The sequence below is a fragment of the Triturus cristatus genome, chromosome 4_2 (assembly GCF_964204655.1).
Source record: "Triturus cristatus chromosome 4_2, aTriCri1.1, whole genome shotgun sequence".
In the NCBI taxonomy this organism is placed as follows: domain Eukaryota; kingdom Metazoa; phylum Chordata; class Amphibia; order Caudata; family Salamandridae; genus Triturus; species Triturus cristatus.
This window is the reverse complement of record NC_140586.1, coordinates 413,254,372-413,275,325: the sequence shown is the minus strand read 5'-3', so window position 1 is coordinate 413,275,325 and position 20,954 is coordinate 413,254,372. Positions and strand designations below refer to the sequence as shown.

Sequence of the window (20,954 nt, the reverse complement as noted above, 5' to 3'; positions counted from 1 at the left end):
TCATAAAAACCAAACTGATACTGAAATGCGCATACTCTCATATAAGTGAATTGATTTATCTTCTGCATTTGTTCATATCACTAACACCTGGCAGACATTAAAGCATGGCTGCATATTTATTGGTTAAATAAATATGGAAATATACCAGTTTCAGCTTTATTTTTCTCACAAAACCCATAATAAATATGGATGAATACAGATAAAGTTGACAACAAATTAAATATGGATAAATACAGACGGAAATGTCAAAAAAATAAACACCATAAAACCGGGAGCCCTAAATATAACAGGACCAACTGGGTTTACAAAGAATGAGTCTATTATCTAACAGTACCTCTTCTATGAGGTTGTGTAAAACAAAAGGTACTGCTGAGATTCGAACTCAGGATCTCCTGTTTACTAGACAGGCGCTTTAACCAACTAAGCCACAGCACCTACTCTGTTTCACGACTCACCACTGTACCTTCTGTCCTGGTGTCACTGTGAGGCCCTGCATATTTTTCTGTCTTGAAAGATTTGATATTTTTCAGCTGCTACCGAAAAGAAAATGGAGAAGAAAAATCTGATATTAAGATGGAAATATTACAAAGAGGGTCATGAAAAACTAATATCATTATACGTACGTATCTGTATTTATTTTCTAAAGTTTTACACTGATGGGCCAGGGGCTCAATGCATTCGTTAAACTAAACCAGATTACAATTATTTAAAGGTCACCAATATACACAAGATCATTCCTGATGCCTACATTACCCATGTGCTCTTTCCTTCACCTCTCGTGGCCTCTGGACATCCCACCAAGAAGCAGAGGAACCGCAACTCACGGAGAGAAAGTGTCACCTAAGTGATGCCTCCATGTTCAAACAGCGCTTCACAAAGTACACTTTGAGAGACCCAAGAAAACTTGGCAGAGGCGGGTATCACAGCAAGGAGGGCTGATAGCCCGCAGTGCCCTTTACATGGCTATAGCAATACTCACCCTGGTCCTGGTCCAAACATCAGCCACCAGAGCTCAGTAAATTATCAGAATAAACAACAACCCTATATGGTGTTTTTATAGCCTTGTTATTTAATGGATTTCTTTTCTACTTTATGGAAAAGGTGTTGCCCGTACGGAGATCGAACTCACAGCCTTGGTGTTACTAGCACCATGCTCTAACCAACTGACCTAACCGGCCAAAGCACAATGTGATACTAAAGGAGTTCTATTGAAACTGAAGAGGCAGTGACTGTACACAGAGACATTGAATAGACAGACAGACAGGCCATTGCTGACCCATCATAGTTTCAGGCCAAGACATTGAAGCGCTCCAATAATCCTGCACCAATTCGCACACACCGGGGAGCATCACCAAAGAACACAGATAGTATTTAATGAGCTGCACTGAACGTGCTTCAATAACAAGAGATGCACGACCATCACTCCCCAGAAAAGATGGATTGAAGGCAAGAATCATCCGCAGACCCTCCCATCTGCCACACTCATCCAGAAAGGTACTGGTCTCGGCTTGGTAGCACTCGCATGCTCAATGCTATGCAGGTTCATCTCACACCCGAGCTTAATCCATACCACACACGGTCACTCACTGGGCTCTCAATCCTTAACCCTTCACTTCCTGTACCTTTTTCTCTGTACTCCTTACCCAATCTCTCATACCTGCCCCTCCCTTCACTTTCATAGAACTGGACCCTTGCTGCGCCTTCTTCTGTGATTCTCCAGAGAACACAGTTTATAACCTTATAAAGAAGATTATGTGCTCAATATTGTCTGCGCCTTCCCTTCATTAACTAATATCTTTTACCCATACTATAGACCACATTACAGCTTATTTATGAGTGAGTGCACATCTTGAAAGGTGTAGTCGTGGCCGAGTGGTTAAGGCGATGGACTTGAAATCCATTGGGGTCTCCCTGCTCAGCTTCCAATCCTGCCGACTACACGTTCCTTTTTATTATGTCATTACATTTTGACGTGGAAACTAATTATGTGGTTCGTAAACATCTGCATATCCGCATAATTGTGTCTTTGCTACTCTTGTGCTAAGTGTGCTGCACCTGTTGTTTGAAGCTTGCATTACTGCTTCCCATGTTGTACTTTGATGGCAGTGCAGCTTAAAAACATCTTTTCACTTCATAAAAACCAAACTGATACTGAAATGCGCATACTCTCATATAAGTGAATTGATTTATCTTCTGCATTTGTTCATATCACTAACACCTGGCAGACATTAAAGCATGGCTGCATATTTATTGGTTAAATAAATATGGAAATATACCAGTTTCAGCTTTATTTTTCTCACAAAACCCATAATAAATATGGATGAATACAGATAAAGTTGACAACAAATTAAATATGGATAAATACAGACGGAAATGTCAAAAAAATAAACACCATAAAACCGGGAGCCCTAAATATAACAGGACCAACTGGGTTTACAAAGAATGAGTCTATTATCTAACAGTACCTCTTCTATGAGGTTGTGTAAAACAAAAGGTACTGCTGAGATTCGAACTCAGGATCTCCTGTTTACTAGACAGGCGCTTTAACCAACTAAGCCACAGCACCTACTCTGTTTCACGACTCACCACTGTACCTTCTGTCCTGGTGTCACTGTGAGGCCCTGCATATTTTTCTGTCTTGAAAGATTTGATATTTTTCAGCTGCTACCGAAAAGAAAATGGAGAAGAAAAATCTGATATTAAGATGGAAATATTACAAAGAGGGTCATGAAAAACTAATATCATTATACGTACGTATCTGTATTTATTTTCTAAAGTTTTACACTGATGGGCCAGGGGCTCAATGCATTCGTTAAACTAAACCAGATTACAATTATTTAAAGGTCACCAATATACACAAGATCATTCCTGATGCCTACATTACCCATGTGCTCTTTCCTTCACCTCTCGTGGCCTCTGGACATCCCACCAAGAAGCAGAGGAACCGCAACTCACGGAGAGAAAGTGTCACCTAAGTGATGCCTCCATGTTCAAACAGCGCTTCACAAAGTACACTTTGAGAGACCCAAGAAAACTTGGCAGAGGCGGGTATCACAGCAAGGAGGGCTGATAGCCCGCAGTGCCCTTTACATGGCTATAGCAATACTCACCCTGGTCCTGGTCCAAACATCAGCCACCAGAGCTCAGTAAATTATCAGAATAAACAACAACCCTATATGGTGTTTTTATAGCCTTGTTATTTAATGGATTTCTTTTCTACTTTATGGAAAAGGTGTTGCCCGTACGGAGATCGAACTCACAGCCTTGGTGTTACTAGCACCATGCTCTAACCAACTGACCTAACCGGCCAAAGCACAATGTGATACTAAAGGAGTTCTATTGAAACTGAAGAGGCAGTGACTGTACACAGAGACATTGAATAGACAGACAGACAGGCCATTGCTGACCCATCATAGTTTCAGGCCAAGACATTGAAGCGCTCCAATAATCCTGCACCAATTCGCACACACCGGGGAGCATCACCAAAGAACACAGATAGTATTTAATGAGCTGCACTGAACGTGCTTCAATAACAAGAGATGCACGACCATCACTCCCCAGAAAAGATGGATTGAAGGCAAGAATCATCCGCAGACCCTCCCATCTGCCACACTCATCCAGAAAGGTACTGGTCTCGGCTTGGTAGCACTCGCATGCTCAATGCTATGCAGGTTCATCTCACACCCGAGCTTAATCCATACCACACACGGTCACTCACTGGGCTCTCAATCCTTAACCCTTCACTTCCTGTACCTTTTTCTCTGTACTCCTTACCCAATCTCTCATATCTGCCCCTCCCTTCACTTTCATAGAACTGGACCCTTGCTGCGCCTTCTTCTGTGATTCTCCAGAGAACACAGTTTATAACCTTCTAAAGAAGATTATGTGCTTAATATTGTCTGCGCCTTCCCTTCATTAACTAACATCTTTTACCCATACTATAGACCACATTACAGCTTATTTATGAGTGAGTGCACATCTTGAAAGGTGTAGTTGTGGCCGAGTGGTTAAGGCGATGGACTTGAAATCCATTGGGGTCTCCCCGTGCAGGTTCGAATCCTGCCGACTACGCTTTCCTTTTTATTATGTCATTACATTTTGACGTGGAAACTAATTATGTGGTTCGTAAACATCTGCATATCCGCATAATTGTGTCTTTGCTACTCTTGTGCTAAGTGTGCTGCACCTGTTGTTTGAAGCTTGCATTACTGCTTCCCATGTTGTACTTTGATGGCAGTGCAGCTTAAAAACATCTTTTCACTTCATAAAAACTAAACTGATACTGAAATGCGCATACTCTCATATAAGTGAATTGATTTATCTTCTGCATTTGTTCATATCACTAACACCTGGCAGACATTAAAGCATGGCTGCATATTTATTGGTTAAATAAATATGGAAATATACCAGTTTCAGCTTTATTTTTCTCACAAAACCCATAATAAATATGGATGAATACAGATAAAGTTGACAACAAATTAAATATGGATAAATACAGACGGAAATGTCAAAAAAATAAACACCATAAAACCGGGAGCCCTAAATATAATAGGACCAACTGGGTTTACAAAGAATGAGTCTATTATCTAACAGTACCTCTACTATGAGGTTGTGTAAAACAAAAGGTACTGCTGGGATTCGAACTCAGGATCTCCTGTTTACTAGACAGGCGCTTTAACCAACTAAGCCACAGCACCTACTCTGTTTCAAGACTCACCACTGTACCTTCTGTCCTGGTGTCACTGTGAGGCCCTGCATATTTTTCTGTCTTGTAAGATTTTATATTTTTCAGCTGCTACCGAAAAGAAAATGGAGAAGAAAAATCTGATATTAAGATGGAAATATTACAAAGAGGGTCATGAAAAACTAATATCATTATACGTACGTATCTGTATTTATTTTCTAAAGTTTTACACTGATGGGCCAGGGGCTCAATGCAAACGTTAAACTAAACCAGATTACAATTATTTAAAGGTCACCAATATACACAAGATCATTCCTGATGCCTACATTACCCATGTGCTCTTTCCTTCACCTCTCGTGGCCTCTGGACATCCCACCAAGAAGCAGAGGAACCGCAACTCACGGAGAGAAAGTGTCACCTAAGTGACGCGTCCATGTTCGAACAGCGCTTCACAAAGTGCACTTTGAGAGACCCAAGAAAACTTGGCAGAGGCGGGTATCACAGCAAGGAGGGCTGATAGCCCGCAGTGCCCTTTACATGGCTATAGCAATACTCACCCTGGTCCTGGTCCAAACATCAGCCACCAGAGCTCAGTAAATTACCAGAATAAACAACAACCCTATATGGTGTTTTTATAGCCTTGTTATTTAATGGATTTCTTTTCTACTTTATGGAAAAGGTGTTGCCCGTACGGAGATCGAACTCACAGCCTTGGTGTTATTAGCACCATGCTCTAACCAACTGACCTAATAGGCCAAAGCACAATGTGATACTAAAGGAGTTCTATTGAAACTGAAGAGGCAGTGACTGTACACAGAGACATTGAATAGACAGACAGACAGGCCATTGCTGACCCATCATAGTTTCAGGCCAAGACATTGAAGCGCTCCAATAATCCTGCACCAATTCGCACACACCGGGGAGCATCACCAAAGAACACAGATAGTATTTAATGAGCTGCACTGAACGTGCTTCAATAACAAGAGCTGCACGACCATCACTACCCAGAAAAGATGGATTGAAGGCAAGAATCATCCGCAGACCCTCCCATCTGCCACACTCATCCAGAAAGGTACTGGTCTCGGCTTGGTAGCACTCGCATGCTCAATGCTATGCAGGTTCATCTCACACCCGAGCTTAATCCATACCACACACTGTCACTCACTGGGCTCTCAATCCTTAACCCTTCACTTCCTGTACCTTTTTCTCTGTACTCCTTACCCAATCTCTCATATCTGCCCCTCCCTTCACTTTCATAGAACTGGACCCTTGCTGCGCCTTCTTCTGTGATTCTCCAGAGAACACAGTTTATAACCTTCTAAAGAAGATTATGTGCTTAATATTGTCTGCGCCTTCCCTTCATTAACTAACATCTTTTACCCATACTATAGACCACATTACAGCTTATTTATGAGTGAGTGCACATCTTGAAAGGTGTAGTTGTGGCCGAGTGGTTAAGGCGATGGACTTGAAATCCATTGGGGTCTCCCCGTGCAGGTTCGAATCCTGCCGACTACGCTTTCCTTTTTATTATGTCATTACATTTTGACGTGGAAACTAATTATGTGGTTCGTAAACATCTGCATATCCGCATAATTGTGTCTTTGCTACTCTTGTGCTAAGTGTGCTGCACCTGTTGTTTGAAGCTTGCATTACTGCTTCCCATGTTGTACTTTGATGGCAGTGCAGCTTAAAAACATCTTTTCACTTGATAAAAACTAAACTGATACTGAAATGCGCATACTCTCATATAAGTGAATTGATTTATCTTCTGCATTTGTTCATATCACTAACACCTGGCAGACATTAAAGCATGGCTGCATATTTATTGGTTAAATAAATATGGAAATATACCAGTTTCAGCTTTATTTTTCTCACAAAACCCATAATAAATATGGATGAATACAGATAAAGTTGACAACAAATTAAATATGGATAAATACAGACGGAAATGTCAAAAAAATAAACACCATAAAACCGGGAGCCCTAAATATAATAGGACCAACTGGGTTTACAAAGAATGAGTCTATTATCTAACAGTACCTCTACTATGAGGTTGTGTAAAACAAAAGGTACTGCTGAGATTCGAACTCAGGATATCCTGTTTACTAGACAAGCGCTTTAACCAACTAAGCCACAGCACCTACTCTGTTTCAAGACTCACCACTGTACCTTCTGTCCTGGTGTCACTGTGAGGCCCTGCATATTTTTCTGTCTTGTAAGATTTTATATTTTTCAGCTGCTACCGAAAAGAAAATGGAGAAGAAAAATCTGATATTAAGATGGAAATATTACAAAGAGGGTCATGAAAAACTAATATCATTATACGTACGTATCTGTATTTATTTTCTAAAGTTTTACACTGATGGGCCAGGGGCTCAATGCAAACGTTAAACTAAACCAGTTTACAATTATTTAAAGGTCACCAATATACACAAGATCATTCCTGATGCCTACATTACCCATGTGCTCTTTCCTTCACCTCTCGTGGCCTCTGGACATCCCACCAAGAAGCAGAGGAACCGCAACTCACGGAGAGAAAGTGTCACCTAAGTGACGCGTCCATGTTCGAACAGCGCTTCACAAAGTGCACTTTGAGAGACCCAAGAAAACTTGGCAGAGGCGGGTATCACAGCAAGGAGGGCTGATAGCCCGCAGTGCCCTTTACATGGCTATAGCAATACTCACCCTGGTCCTGGTCCAAACATCAGCCACCAGAGCTCAGTAAATTACCAGAATAAACAACAACCCTATATGGTGTTTTTATAGCCTTGTTTTTTAATGGATTTCTTTTCTACTTTATGGAAAGGGTGTTGCCCGTACGGAGATCGAACTCACAGCCTTGGTGTTACAAGCACCATGCTCTAACCAACTGACCTAACCGGCCAAAGCATAAAATGATACTAAAGGAGTTCTATTGAAACTGAAGAGGCAGTGACTGTACACAGAGACATTGAATAGACAGACAGACAGGCCATTGCTGACCCATCATAGTTTCAGGCCAAGACATTGAAGCGCTCCAATAATCCTGCACCAATTCGCACACACCGGGGAGCATCACCAAAGAACACAGATAGTATTTAATGAGCTGCACTGAACGTGCTTCAATAACAAGAGCTGCACGACCATCACTCCCCAGAAAAGATGGATTGAAGGCAAGAATCATCCGCAGACCCTCCCATCTGCCACACTCATCCAGAAAGGTACTGGTCTCGGCTTGGTAGCACTCGCATGCTCAATGCTATGCAGGTTCATCTCACACCCGAGCTTAATCCATACCACACACTGTCACTCACTGGGCTCTCAATCCTTAACCCTTCACTTCCTGTACCTTTTTCTCTGTACTCCTTACCCAATCTCTCATACCTGCCCCTCCCTTCACTTTCATAGAACTGGACCCTTGCTGCGCCTTCTTCTGTGATTCTCCAGAGAACACAGTTTATAACCTTATAAAGAAGATTATGTGCTCAATATTGTCTGCGCCTTCCCTTCATTAACTAACATCTTTTACCCATACTATAGACCACATTACAGCTTATTTATGAGTGAGTGCACATCTTGAAAGGTGTAGTCGTGGCCGAGTGGTTAAGGCGATGGACTTGAAATCCATTGGGGTCTCCCTGTGCAGGTTCGAATCCTGCCGACTACGCTTTCCTTTTTATTATGTCATTACATTTTGACGTGGAAACTAATTATGTGGTTCGTAAACATCTGCATATCCGCATAATTGTGTCTTTGCTACTCTTGTGCTAAGTGTGCTGCACCTGTTGTTTGAAGCTTGCATTACTGCTTCCCATGTTGTACTTTGATGGCAGTGCAGCTTAAAAACATCTTTTCACTTCATAAAAACTAAACTGATACTGAAATGCGCATACTCTCATATAAGTGAATTGATTTATCTTCTGCATTTGTTCATATCACTAACACCTGGCAGACATTAAAGCATGGCTGCATATTTATTGGTTAAATAAATATGGAAATATACCAGTTTCAGCTTTATTTTTCTCACAAAACCCATAATAAACATGGATGAATACAGATAAAGTTGACAACAAATTAAATATGCATAAATACAGACGGAAATGTCAAAAAAATAAACACCATAAAACCGGGAGCCCTAAATATAATAGGACCAACTGGGTTTACAAAGAATGAGTCTATTATCTAACAGTACCTTTTCTATGAGGTTGTGTAAAACAAAAGGTACTGCTGAGATTCGAACTCAGGATCTCCTGTTTATTAGACAGGCGCTTTAACCAACTAAGCCACAGCAACTACTCTGTTTCACGACTCACCACTGTACCTTCTGTCCTGGTGTCACTGTGAGGCCCTGCATATTTTTCTGTCTTGAAAGATTTTATATTTTTCAGCTGCTACCGAAAAGAAAATGGAGAAGAAAAATCTGAAATTAAGATGTAAATATTACAAAGAGGGTCATGAAAAACTAATATCATTATACGTACGTATCTGTATTTATTTTCTAAAGTTTTACACTGATGGGCCAGGGGCTCAATGCATTCGTTAAACTAAACCAGATTACAATTATTTAAAGGTCACCAATATACACAAGATCATTCCTGATGCCTACATTACCCATGTGCTCTTTCCTTCACCTCTCGTGGCCTCTGGACATCCCACCAAGAAGCAGAGGAACCGCAACTCACGGAGAGAAAGTGTCACCTAAGTGACGCGTCCATGTTCGAACAGCGCTTCACAAAGTGCACTTTGAGAGACCCAAGAAAACTTGGCAGAGGCGGGTATCACAGCAAGGAGGGCTGATAGCCCGCAGTGCCCTTTACATGGCTATAGCAATACTCACCCTGGTCCTGGTCCAAACATCAGCCACCAGAGCTCAGTAAATTACCAGAATAAACAACAACCCTATATGGTGTTTTTATAGCCTTGTTTTTTAATGGATTTCTTTTCTACTTTATGGAAAGGGTGTTGCCCGTACGGAGATCGAACTCACAGCCTTGGTGTTACAAGCACCATGCTCTAACCAACTGACCTAACCGGCCAAAGCATAAAATGATACTAAAGGAGTTCTATTGAAACTGAAGAGGCAGTGACTGTACACAGAGACATTAAATAGACAGACAGACAGGCCATTGCTGACCCATCATAGTTTCAGGCCAAGACATTGAAGCGCTCCAATAATCCTGCACCAATTCGCACACACCGGGGAGCATCACCAAAGAACACAGATAGTATTTAATGAGCTGCACTGAACGTGCTTCAATAACAAGAGCTGCACGACCATCACTCCCCAGAAAAGATGGATTGAAGGCAAGAATCATCCGCAGACCCTCCCATCTGCCACACTCATCCAGAAAGGTACTGGTCTCGGCTTGGTAGCACTCGCATGCTCAATGCTATGCAGGTTCATCTCACACCCGAGCTTAATCCATACCACACACTGTCACTCACTGGGCTCTCAATCCTTAACCCTTCACTTCCTGTACCTTTTTCTCTGTACTCCTTACCCAATCTCTCATACCTGCCCCTCCCTTCACTTTCATAGAACTGGACCCGTGCTGCGCCTTCTTCTGTGATTCTCCAGAGAACACAGTTTATAACCTTATAAAGAAGATTATGTGCTCAATATTGTCTGCGCCTTCCCTTCATTAACTAACATCTTTTACCCATACTATAGACCACATTACAGCTTATTTATGAGTGAGTGCACATCTTGAAAGGTGTAGTCGTGGCCGAGTGGTTAAGGCGATGGACTTGAAATCCATTGTGGTCTCCCCGTGCAGGTTCGAATCCTGCCGACTACGCTTTCTTTTTTATTATGTCATTACATTTTGACGTGGAAACTAATTATGTGGTTCGTAAACATCTGCATATCCGCATAATTGTGTCTTTGCTACTCTTGTGCTAAGTGTGCTGCACCTGTTGTTTGAAGCTTGCATTACTGCTTCCCATGTTGTACTTTGATGGCAGTGCAGCTTAAAAACATCTTTTCACTTCATAAAAACTAAACTGATACTGAAATGCGCATACTCTCATATAAGTGAATTGATTTATCTTCTGCATTTGTTCATATCACTAACACCTGGCAGACATTAAAGCATGGCTGCATATTTATTGGTTAAATAAATATGGAAATATACCAGTTTCAGCTTTATTTTTCTCACAAAACCCATAATAAACATGGATGAATACAGATAAAGTTGACAACAAATTAAATATGCATAAATACAGACGGAAATGTCAAAAAAATAAACACCATAAAACCGGGAGCCCTAAATATAATAGGACCAACTGGGTTTACAAAGAATGAGTCTATTATCTAACAGTACCTTTTCTATGAGGTTGTGTAAAACAAAAGGTACTGCTGAGATTCGAACTCAGGATCTCCTGTTTATTAGACAGGCGCTTTAACCAACTAAGCCACAGCAACTACTCTGTTTCACGACTCACCACTGTACCTTCTGTCCTGGTGTCACTGTGAGGCCCTGCATATTTTTCTGTCTTGAAAGATTTTATATTTTTCAGCTGCTACCGAAAAGAAAATGGAGAAGAAAAATCTGAAATTAAGATGTAAATATTACAAAGAGGGTCATGAAAAACTAATATCATTATACGTACGTATCTGTATTTATTTTCTAAAGTTTTACACTGATGGGCCAGGGGCTCAATGCATTCGTTAAACTAAACCAGATTACAATTATTTAAAGGTCACCAATATACACAAGATCATTCCTGATGTCTACATTACCCATGTGCTCTTTCCTTCACCTCTCTTGACCTCTGGACATCCCACCAAGAAGCAGAGGAACCGCAACTCACGGAGTGAAAGTGTCACCTCAGTGACGCGTCCATGTTCAAACAGCGCTTCACAAAGTGCACTTTGAGAGACCCAAGAAAACTTGGCAGAGGCGGGTTTCACAGCAAGGAGGGCTGATAGCCCGCAGTGCCCTTTACATGGCTATAGCAATACTCACCCTGGTCCTGGTCCAAACATCAGCCACCAGAGCTCAGTAAATTACCAGAATAAACAACAACCCTATATGGTGTTTTTATAGCCTTGTTTTTTAATGGATTTCTTTTCTACGTTATGGAAAAGGTGTTGCCCGTACGGAGATCGAACTCACAGCCTTGGTGTTACTAGCACCATGCTCTAACCAACTGACCTAACCGGCCAAAGGATAATGTGATACTAAAGGAGTTCTATTGAAACTGAAGAGGCAGTGACTGTACACAGAGACATTGAATAGACAGACAGACAGGCCATTGCTGACCCATCATAGTTTCAGGCCAAGACATTGAAGCGCTCCAATAATCCTGCACCAATTCGCACACACCGGGGAGCATCACCAAAGAACACAGATAGTATTTAATGAGCTGCACTGAACGTGCTTCAATAACAAGAGCTGCACGACCATCACTCCCCAGAAAAGATGGATTGAAGGCAAGAATCATCCGCAGACCCTCCCATCTGCCACACTCATCCAGAAAGGTACTGGTCTCGGCTTGGTAGCACTCGCATGCTCAATGCTATGCAGGTTCATCTCACACCCGAGCTTAATCCATACCACACACTGTCACTCACTGGGCTCTCAATCCTTAACCCTTCACTTCCTGTACCTTTTTCTCTATACTCCTTACCCAATCTCTCATACCTGCCCCTCCCTTCACTTTCATAGAACTGGACCCTTGCTGCGCCTTCTTCTGTGATTCTCCAGAGAACACAGTTTATAACCTTCTAAAGAAGATTATGTGCTCAATATTGTCTGCGCCTTCCCTTCATTAACTAACATCTTTTACCCATACTATAGACCACATTACAGCTTATTTATGAGTGAGTGTACATCTTGAAAGGTGTAGTCGTGGCCGAGTGGTTAAGGCGATGGACTTGAAATCCATTGGGGGCTCCCCGTGCAGGTTCGAATCCTGCCGACTACGCTTTCATTTTTATTATGTCATTACATTTTGACGTGGAAACTAATTATGTGGTTCGTAACCATCTGCATATCCGCATAATTGTGTCTTTGCTACTCTTGTGCTAAGTGTGCTGCACCTGTTGTTTGAAGCTTGCATTACTGCTTCCCATGTTGTACTTTGATGGCAGTGCAGCTTAAAAACATCTTTTCACTTCATAAAAACCAAACTGATACTGAAATGCGCATACTCTCATATAAGTGAATTGATTTATCTTCTGCATTTGTTCATATCACTAACACCTGGCAGACATTAAAGCATGGCTGCATATTTATTGGTTAAATAAATATGGAAATATACCAGTTTCAGCTTTATTTTTCTCACAAAACCCATAATAAATATGGATGAATACAGATAAAGTTGACAACAAATTAAATATGGATAAATACAGACGGAAATGTCAAAAAAATAAACACCATAAAACCGGGAGCCCTAAATATAATAGGACCAACTGGGTTTACAAAGAATGAGTCTATTATCTAACAGTACCTCTTCTATGAGGTTGTGTAAAACAAAAGGTACTGCTGAGATTCGAACTCAGGATCTCCTGTTTATTAGATAGGCGCTTTAACCAACTAAGCCACAGCAACTACTCTGTTTCATGACTCACCACTGTACCTTCTGTCCTGGTGTCACTGTGAGGCCCTGCATATTTTTCTGTCTTGAAAGATTTTATATTTTTCAGCTGCTACCGAAAAGAAAATGGAGAAGAAAAATCTGATATTAAGATGGAAATATTACAAAGAGGGTCATGAAAAACTAATATCATTATACGTACGTATCTGTATTTATTTTCTAAAGTTTTACACTGATGGGCCAGGGGCTCAATGCATTCGTTAAACTAAACCAGATTACAATTATTTAAAGGTCACCAATATACACAAGATCATTCCTGATGTCTACATTACCCATGTGCTCTTTCCTTCACCTCTCGTGACCTCTGGACATCCCACCAAGAAGCAGAGGAACCGCAACTCACAGAGAGAAAGTGTCACCTCAGTGACGCTTCCATGTTCAAACAGCGCTTCACAAAGTGCACTTTGAGAGACCCAAGAAAACTTGGCAGAGGCGGGTTTCACAGCAAGGAGGGCTGATAGCCCGCAGTGCCCTTTACATGGCTATAGCAATACTCACCCTGGTCCTGGTCCAAACATCAGCCACCAGAGCTCAGTAAATTACCAGAATAAACAACAACCCTATATGGTGTTTTTATAGCCTTGTTTTTTAATGGATTTCTTTTCTACATTATGGAAAAGGTGTTGCCCGTACGGAGATCGAACTCACAGCCTTGGTGTTACTAGCACCATGCTCTAACCAACTGACCTAACTGGCCAAAGCATAATGTGATACTAAAGGAGTTCTATTGAAACTGAAGAGGCAGTGGCTGTACACAGAGACATTGAATAGACAGACAGACAGGCCATTGCTGACCCATCATAGTTTCAGGCCAAGACATTGAAGCGCTCCAATAATCCTGCACCAATTCGCACACACCGGGGAGCATCACCAAAGAACACAGATAGTATTTAATGAGCTGCACTGAACGTGCTTCAATAACAAGAGCTGCACGGCCATCACTCCCCAGAAAAGATGGATTGAAGGCAAGAATCATCCGCAGACCCTCCCATCTGCCACACTCATCCAGAAAGGTACTGGTCTCGGCTTGGTAGCACTCGCATGCTCAATGCTATGCAGGTTCATCTCACACCCGAGCTTAATCCATACCACACACTGTCACTCACTGGGCTCTCAATCCTTAACCCTTCACTTCCTGTACCTTTTTCTCTGTACTCCTTACCCAATCTCTCATACCTGCCCCTCCCTTCACTTTCATAGAACTGGACCCTTGCTGCGCCTTCTTCTGTGATTCTCCAGAGAACACAGTTTATAACCTTCTAAAGAAGATTATGTGCTCAATATTGTCTGCGCCTTCCCTTCATTAACTAACATCTTTTACCCATACTATAGACCACATTACAGCTTATTTATGAGTGAGTGCACATCTTGAAAGGTGTAGTTGTGGCCGAGTGGTTAAGGCGATGGACTTGAAATCCATTGGGGTCTCCCCGTGCAGGTTCGAATCCTGCTGACTACGCTTTCCTTTTTATTATGTCATTACATTTTGACGTGGAAACTAATTATGTGGTTCGTAAACATCTGCATAGCCGCATAATTGTGTCTTTGCTACTCTTGTGCTAAGTGTGCTGAACCTGTTGTTTGAAGCTTGCATTACTGCTTCCCATGTTGTACTTTGATGGCAGTGCAGCTTAAAAACATCTTTTCACTTCATAAAAACTAAACTGATACTGAAATGCGCATACTCTCATGTAAGTGAATTGATTTATCTTCTGCATTTGTTCATATCACTAACACCTGGCAGACATTAAAGCATGGCTGCATATTTATTGGTTAAATAAATATGGAAATATACCAGTTACAGCTTTATTTTTCTCACAAAACCCATAATAAATATGGATGAATACAGATAAAGTTGACAACAAATTAAATATGCATAAATACAGACGGAAATGTCAAAAAAATAAACACCATAAAACCGGGAGCCCTAAATATAATAGGACCAACTGGGTTTACAAAGAATGAGTCTATTATCTAACAGTACCTCTTCTATGAGGTTGTGTAAAACAAAAGGTACTGCTGAGATTCGAACTCAGGATCGCCTGTTTATTAGACAGGCGCTTTAACCAACTAAGCCACAGCAACTACTCTGTTTCACGACTCACCACTGTACCTTCTGTCCTGGTGTCACTGTGAGGCCCTGCATATTTTTCTGTCTTGAAAGATTTTATATTTTTCAGCTGCTACCGAAAAGAAAATGGAGAAGAAAAATCTGAAATTAAGATGGAAATATTACAAAGAGGGTCATGAAAAACTAATATCATTATACGTACGTATCTGTATTTATTTTCTAAAGTTTTACACTGATGGGCCAGGGGCTCAATGCATTCGTTAAACTAAACCAGATTACAATTATTTAAAGGTCACCAATATACACAAGATCATTCCTGATGTCTACATTACCCATGTGCTCTTTCCTTCACCTCTCGTGACCTCTGGACATCCCACCAAGAAGCAGAGGAACCGCAACTCACGGAGAGAAAGTGTCACCTCAGTGACGCGTCCATGTTCAAACAGCGCTTCACAAAGTGCACTTTGAGAGACCCAAGAAAACTTGACAGAGGCGGGTTTCACAGCAAGGAGGGCTGATAGCCCGCAGTGCCCTTTACATGGCTATAGCAATACTCACCCTGGTCCTGGTCCAAACATCAGCCACCAGAGCTCAGTAAATTACCAGAATAAACAACAACCCTATATGGTGTTTTTATAGCCTTGTTTTTTAATGGATTTCTTTTCTACGTTATGGAAAAGGTGTTGCCCGTACGGAGATCGAACTCACAGCCTTGGTGTTACTAGCACCATGCTCTAACCAACTGACCTAACCGGCCAAAGCATAATGTGATACTAAAGGAGTTCTATTGAAACTGAAGAGTCAGTGACTGTACACAGAGACATTGAATAGACAGACAGACAGGCCATTGCTGACCCATCATAGTTTCAGGCCAAGACATTGAAGCGCTCCAATAATCCTGCACCAATTCGCACACACCGGGGAGCATCACCAAAGAACACAGATAGTATTTAATGAGCTGCACTGAACGTGCTTCAATAACAAGAGCTGCACGGCCATCACTCCCCAGAAAAGATGGATTGAAGGCAAGAATCATCCGCAGACCCTCCCATCTGCCACACTCATCCAGAAAGGTACTGGTCTCGGCTTGGTAGCACTCGCATGCTCAATGCTATGCAGGTTCATCTCACACCCGAGCTTAATCCATACCACACACTGTCACTCATTGGGCTCTCAATCCTTAACCCTTCACTTCCTGTACCTTTTTCTCTGTACTCCTTACCCAATCTCTCATACCTGCCCCTCCCTTCACTTTCATAGAACTGGACCCTTGCTGTGCCTTCTTCTGTGATTCTCCAGAGAACACAGTTTATAACCTTATAAAGAAGATTATGTGCTCAATATTGTCTGCGCCTTCCCTTCATTAACTAACATCTTTTACCCATACTATAGACCACATTACAGCTTATTTATGAGTGAGTGCACATCTTGAAAGGTGTAGTCGTGGCCGAGTGGTTAAGGCGATGGACTTGAAATCCATTGGGGCCTCCCTGCGCAGGTTCGAATCCTGCCGACTACGCTTTCCTTTTTATTATGTCATTACATTTTGACGTGGAAACTAATTATGTGGTTCGTAAACATCTGCATATCCGCATAATTGTGTCTTTGCTACTCTTGTGCTAAGTGTGCTGAACCTGTTGTTTGAAGCTTGCATTACTGCTTCCCATGTTGTACTTTGATGTCAGTGCAGCTTAAAAACATCTTTTCACTTCATAAAAACCAAACTGATACTGAAATGCGCATACTCTCATATAAGTGAATTGATTTATCTTCTGCATTTGTTCATATCACTAACACCTGGCAGACATTAAAGCATGGCTGCATATTTATTGGTTAAATAAATATGGAAATATACCAGTTTCAGCTTTATTTTTCTCACAAAACCCATAATAAATATGGATGAATACAGATAAAGTTGACAACAAATTAAATATGGATAAATACAGACGGAAATGTCAAAAAAATAAACACCATAAAACCGGGAGCCCTAAATATAATAGGACCAACTGGGTTTACAAAGAATGAGTCTATTATCTAACAGTACCTCTTCTATGAGGTTGTGTAAAACAAAAGGTACTGCTGAGATTCGAACTCAGGATCTCCTGTTTATTAGACAGGCGCTTTAACCAACTAAGCCACAGCAACTACTCTGTTTCACGACTCACCACTGTACCTTCAGTCCTGGTGTCACTGTGAGGCCCTGCATATTTTTCTGTCTTGAAAGATTTTATATTTTTCAGCTGCTACCGAAAAGAAAATGGAGAAGAAAAATCTGAAATTAAGATGGAAATATTACAAAGAGGGTCATGAAAAACTAATATCATTATACGTACGTATCTGTATTTATTTTCTAAAGTTTTACACTGATGGGCCAGGGGCTCAATGCATTCGTTAAACTAAACCAGATTACAATTATTTAAAGGTCACCAATATACACAAGATCATTCCTGATGTCTACATTACCCATGTGCTCTTTCCTTCACCTCTCGTGACCTCTGGACATCCCACCAAGAAGCAGAGGAACCGCAACTCACGGAGAGAAAGTGTCACCTCAGTGACGCGTCCATGTTCAAACAGCGCTTCACAAAGTGCACTTTGAGAGACCCAAGAAAACTTGACAGAGGCGGGTTTCACAGCAAGGAGGGCTGATAGCCCGCAGTGCCCTTTACATGGCTATAGCAATACTCACCCTGGTCCTGGTCCAAACATCAGCCACCAGAGCTCAGTAAATTACCAGAATAAACAACAACCCTATATGGTGTTTTTATAGCCTTGTTTTTTAATGGATTTCTTTTTTACGTTATGGAAAAGGTGTTGCCCGTACGGAGATCGAACTCACAGCCTTGGTGTTACTAGCACCATGCTCTAACCAACTGACCTAACCGGCCAAAGCATAGTGTGATACTAAAGGAGTTCTATTGAAACTGAAGAGTCAGTGACTGTACACAGAGACATTGAATAGACAGACAGACAGGCCATTGCTGACCCATCATAGTTTCAGGCCAAGACATTGAAGCGCTCCAATAATCCTGCACCAATTCGCACACACCGGGGAGCATCACCAAAGAACACAGATAGTATTTAATGAGCTGCACTGAACGTGCTTCAATAACAAGAGCTGCACGGCCATCACTCCCCAGAAAAGATGGATTGAAGGCAAGAATCATCCGCAGACCCTCCCATCTGCCACACTCATCCAGAAAGGTACTAGTCTCGGCTTGGTAGCACTTGCATGCTCAATGCTATGCAGGTTCATCTCACACCCGAGCTTAATCCATACCACACACTGTCACTCATTGGGCTCTCAATCCTTAACCCTTCACTTCCTGTACCTTTTTCTCTGTACTCCTTACCCAATCTCTCATACCTGCCCCTCCCTTCACTTTCATAGAACTGGACCCTTGCTGTGCCTTCTTCTGTGATTCTCCAGAGAACACAGTTTATAACCTTATAAAGAAGATTATGTGCTCAATATTGTCTGCGCCTTCCCTTCATTAACTAACATCTTTTACCCATACTATAGACCACATTACAGCTTATTTATGAGTGAGTGCACATCTTGAAAGGTGTAGTCGTGGCCGAGTGGTTAAGGCGATGGACTTGAAATCCATTGGGGTCTCCCTGCGCAGGTTCGAATCCTGCCGACTACGCTTTCCTTTTTATTATGTCATTACATTTTGACGTGGAAACTAATTATGTGGTTCGTAAACATCTGCATATCCGCATAATTGTGTCTTTGCTACTCTTGTGCTAAGTGTGCTGAACCTGTTGTTTGAAGCTTGCATTACTGCTTCCCATGTTGTACTTTGATGTCAGTGCAGCTTAAAAACATCTTTTCACTTCATAAAAACCAAACTGATACTGAAATGCGCATACTCTCATATAAGTGAATTGATTTATCTTCTGCATTTGTTCATATCACTAACACCTGGCAGACATTAAAGCATGGCTGCATATTTATTGGTTAAATAAATATGGAAATATACCAGTTTCAGCTTTATTTTTCTCACAAAACCCATAATAAATATGGATGAATACAGATAAAGTTGACAACAAATTAAATATGGATAAATACAGACGGAAATGTCAAAAAAATAAACACCATAAAACCGGGAGCCCTAAATATAATAGGACCAACTGGGTTTACAAAGAATGAGTCTATTATCTAACAGTACCTCTTCTATGAGGTTGTGTAAAACAAAAGGTACTGCTGAGATTCGAACTCAGGATCTCCTGTTTATTAGACAGGCGCTTTAACCAACTAAGCCACAGCAACTACTCTGTTTCACGACTCACCACTGTACCTTCAGTCCTGGTGTCACTGTGAGGCCCTGCATATTTTTCTGTCTTGAAAGATTTTATATTTTTCAGCTGCTACCGAAAAGAAAATGGAGAAGAAAAATCTGAAATTAAGATGGAAATATTACAAAGAGGGTCATGAAAAACTAATATCATTATACGTACGTATCTGTATTTATTTTCTAAAGTTTTACACTGATGGGCCAGGGGCTCAATGCATTCGTTAAACTAAACCAGATTACAATTATTTAAAGGTCACCAATATACACAAGATCATTCCTGATGTCTACATTACCCATGTGCTCTTTCCTTCACCTCTCGTGACCTCTGGACATCCCACCAAGAAGCAGAGGAACCGCAACTCACGGAGAGAAAGTGTCACCTCAGTGACGCGTCCATGTTCAAACAGCGCTTCACAAAGTGCACTTTGAGAGACCCAAGAAAACTTGACAGAGGCGGGTTTCACAGCAAGGAGGGCTGATAGCCCGCAGTGCCCTTTACATGGCTATAGCAATACTCACCCTGGTCCTGGTCCAAACATCAGCCACCAGAGCTCAGTAAATTACCAGAATAAACAACAACCCTATATGGTGTTTTTATAGCCTTGTTTTTTAATGGATTTCTTTTCTACGTTATGGAAAAGGTGTTGCCCGTACGGAGATCGAACTCACAGCCTTGGTGTTACTAGCACCATGCTCTAACCAACTGACCTAACCGGCCAAAGCATAATGTGATACTAAAGGAGTTCTATTGAAAGTGAAGATGCAGTGACTGTACACAGAGACATTGAATAGACAGACAGACAGGCCATTGCTGACCCATCATAGTTTCAGGCCAAGACATTGAAGCGCTCCAATAATCCTGCACCAATTCGCACACACCGGGGAGCATCACCAAAGAACACAGATAGTATTTAATGAGCTGCACTGAACGTGCTTCAATAACAAGAGCTGCACGACCATCACTCCCCAGAAAAGATGGATTGAAGGCAAGAATCATCCGCAGACCCTCCCATCTGCCACACTCATCCAGAAAGGTACTGGTCTCGGCTTGGTAGCACTCGCATGCTCAATGCTATGCAGGTTCATCTCACACCCGAGCTTAATCCATACCACACACTGTCACTCACTGGGCTCTCAATCCTTAACCCTTCACTTCCTGTACCTTTTTCTCTGTAATCCTTACCCAATCTCTCATACCTGCCCCTCCCTTCACTTTCATAGAACTGGACCCTTGCTGCGCCTTCTTCTGTGAAACTCCAGAGAACACAGTTTATAACCTTATAAAGAAGATTATGTGCTCAATATTGTCTGCGCC

General features: G+C 41.6%; 13 non-coding genes across 13 annotated transcripts; 9 read left to right on the top strand and 4 right to left on the bottom strand.

Moving 5' to 3' along the window:
* Nucleotides 1-361: 361 nt before the first annotated feature.
* On the bottom strand, nt 362-435 carry TRNAT-AGU (transfer RNA threonine (anticodon AGU)). Its single transcript has one exon. It is a non-coding gene; the product is annotated as a tRNA-Thr (tRNA).
* A 1,423-nt stretch (nt 436-1,858) lies between these two features.
* Nucleotides 1,859-1,940, top strand: TRNAS-UGA (transfer RNA serine (anticodon UGA)). The gene has a single exon. It is a non-coding gene; the product is annotated as a tRNA-Ser (tRNA).
* Nucleotides 1,941-2,492: 552 nt separating this feature from the next.
* Nucleotides 2,493-2,566, bottom strand: TRNAT-AGU (transfer RNA threonine (anticodon AGU)). Its single transcript has one exon. It is a non-coding gene; the product is annotated as a tRNA-Thr (tRNA).
* A 1,423-nt stretch (nt 2,567-3,989) lies between these two features.
* Nucleotides 3,990-4,071, top strand: TRNAS-UGA (transfer RNA serine (anticodon UGA)). Its single transcript has one exon. It is a non-coding gene; the product is annotated as a tRNA-Ser (tRNA).
* Nucleotides 4,072-4,623: 552 nt separating this feature from the next.
* TRNAT-AGU (transfer RNA threonine (anticodon AGU)) lies at nt 4,624-4,697 on the bottom strand. Its single transcript has one exon. It is a non-coding gene; the product is annotated as a tRNA-Thr (tRNA).
* Nucleotides 4,698-6,120: 1,423 nt separating this feature from the next.
* On the top strand, nt 6,121-6,202 carry TRNAS-UGA (transfer RNA serine (anticodon UGA)). The gene has a single exon. It is a non-coding gene; the product is annotated as a tRNA-Ser (tRNA).
* A 552-nt stretch (nt 6,203-6,754) lies between these two features.
* Nucleotides 6,755-6,828, bottom strand: TRNAT-AGU (transfer RNA threonine (anticodon AGU)). Its single transcript has one exon. It is a non-coding gene; the product is annotated as a tRNA-Thr (tRNA).
* A 1,423-nt stretch (nt 6,829-8,251) lies between these two features.
* TRNAS-UGA (transfer RNA serine (anticodon UGA)) lies at nt 8,252-8,333 on the top strand. The gene has a single exon. It is a non-coding gene; the product is annotated as a tRNA-Ser (tRNA).
* A 2,049-nt stretch (nt 8,334-10,382) lies between these two features.
* Nucleotides 10,383-10,464, top strand: TRNAS-UGA (transfer RNA serine (anticodon UGA)). Its single transcript has one exon. It is a non-coding gene; the product is annotated as a tRNA-Ser (tRNA).
* A 2,049-nt stretch (nt 10,465-12,513) lies between these two features.
* Nucleotides 12,514-12,595, top strand: TRNAS-UGA (transfer RNA serine (anticodon UGA)). Its single transcript has one exon. It is a non-coding gene; the product is annotated as a tRNA-Ser (tRNA).
* A 2,049-nt stretch (nt 12,596-14,644) lies between these two features.
* Nucleotides 14,645-14,726, top strand: TRNAS-UGA (transfer RNA serine (anticodon UGA)). The gene has a single exon. It is a non-coding gene; the product is annotated as a tRNA-Ser (tRNA).
* A 2,049-nt stretch (nt 14,727-16,775) lies between these two features.
* Nucleotides 16,776-16,857, top strand: TRNAS-UGA (transfer RNA serine (anticodon UGA)). The gene has a single exon. It is a non-coding gene; the product is annotated as a tRNA-Ser (tRNA).
* Nucleotides 16,858-18,906: 2,049 nt separating this feature from the next.
* Nucleotides 18,907-18,988, top strand: TRNAS-UGA (transfer RNA serine (anticodon UGA)). The gene has a single exon. It is a non-coding gene; the product is annotated as a tRNA-Ser (tRNA).
* The last annotated feature ends 1,966 nt before the right edge of the window (nt 18,989-20,954 follow it).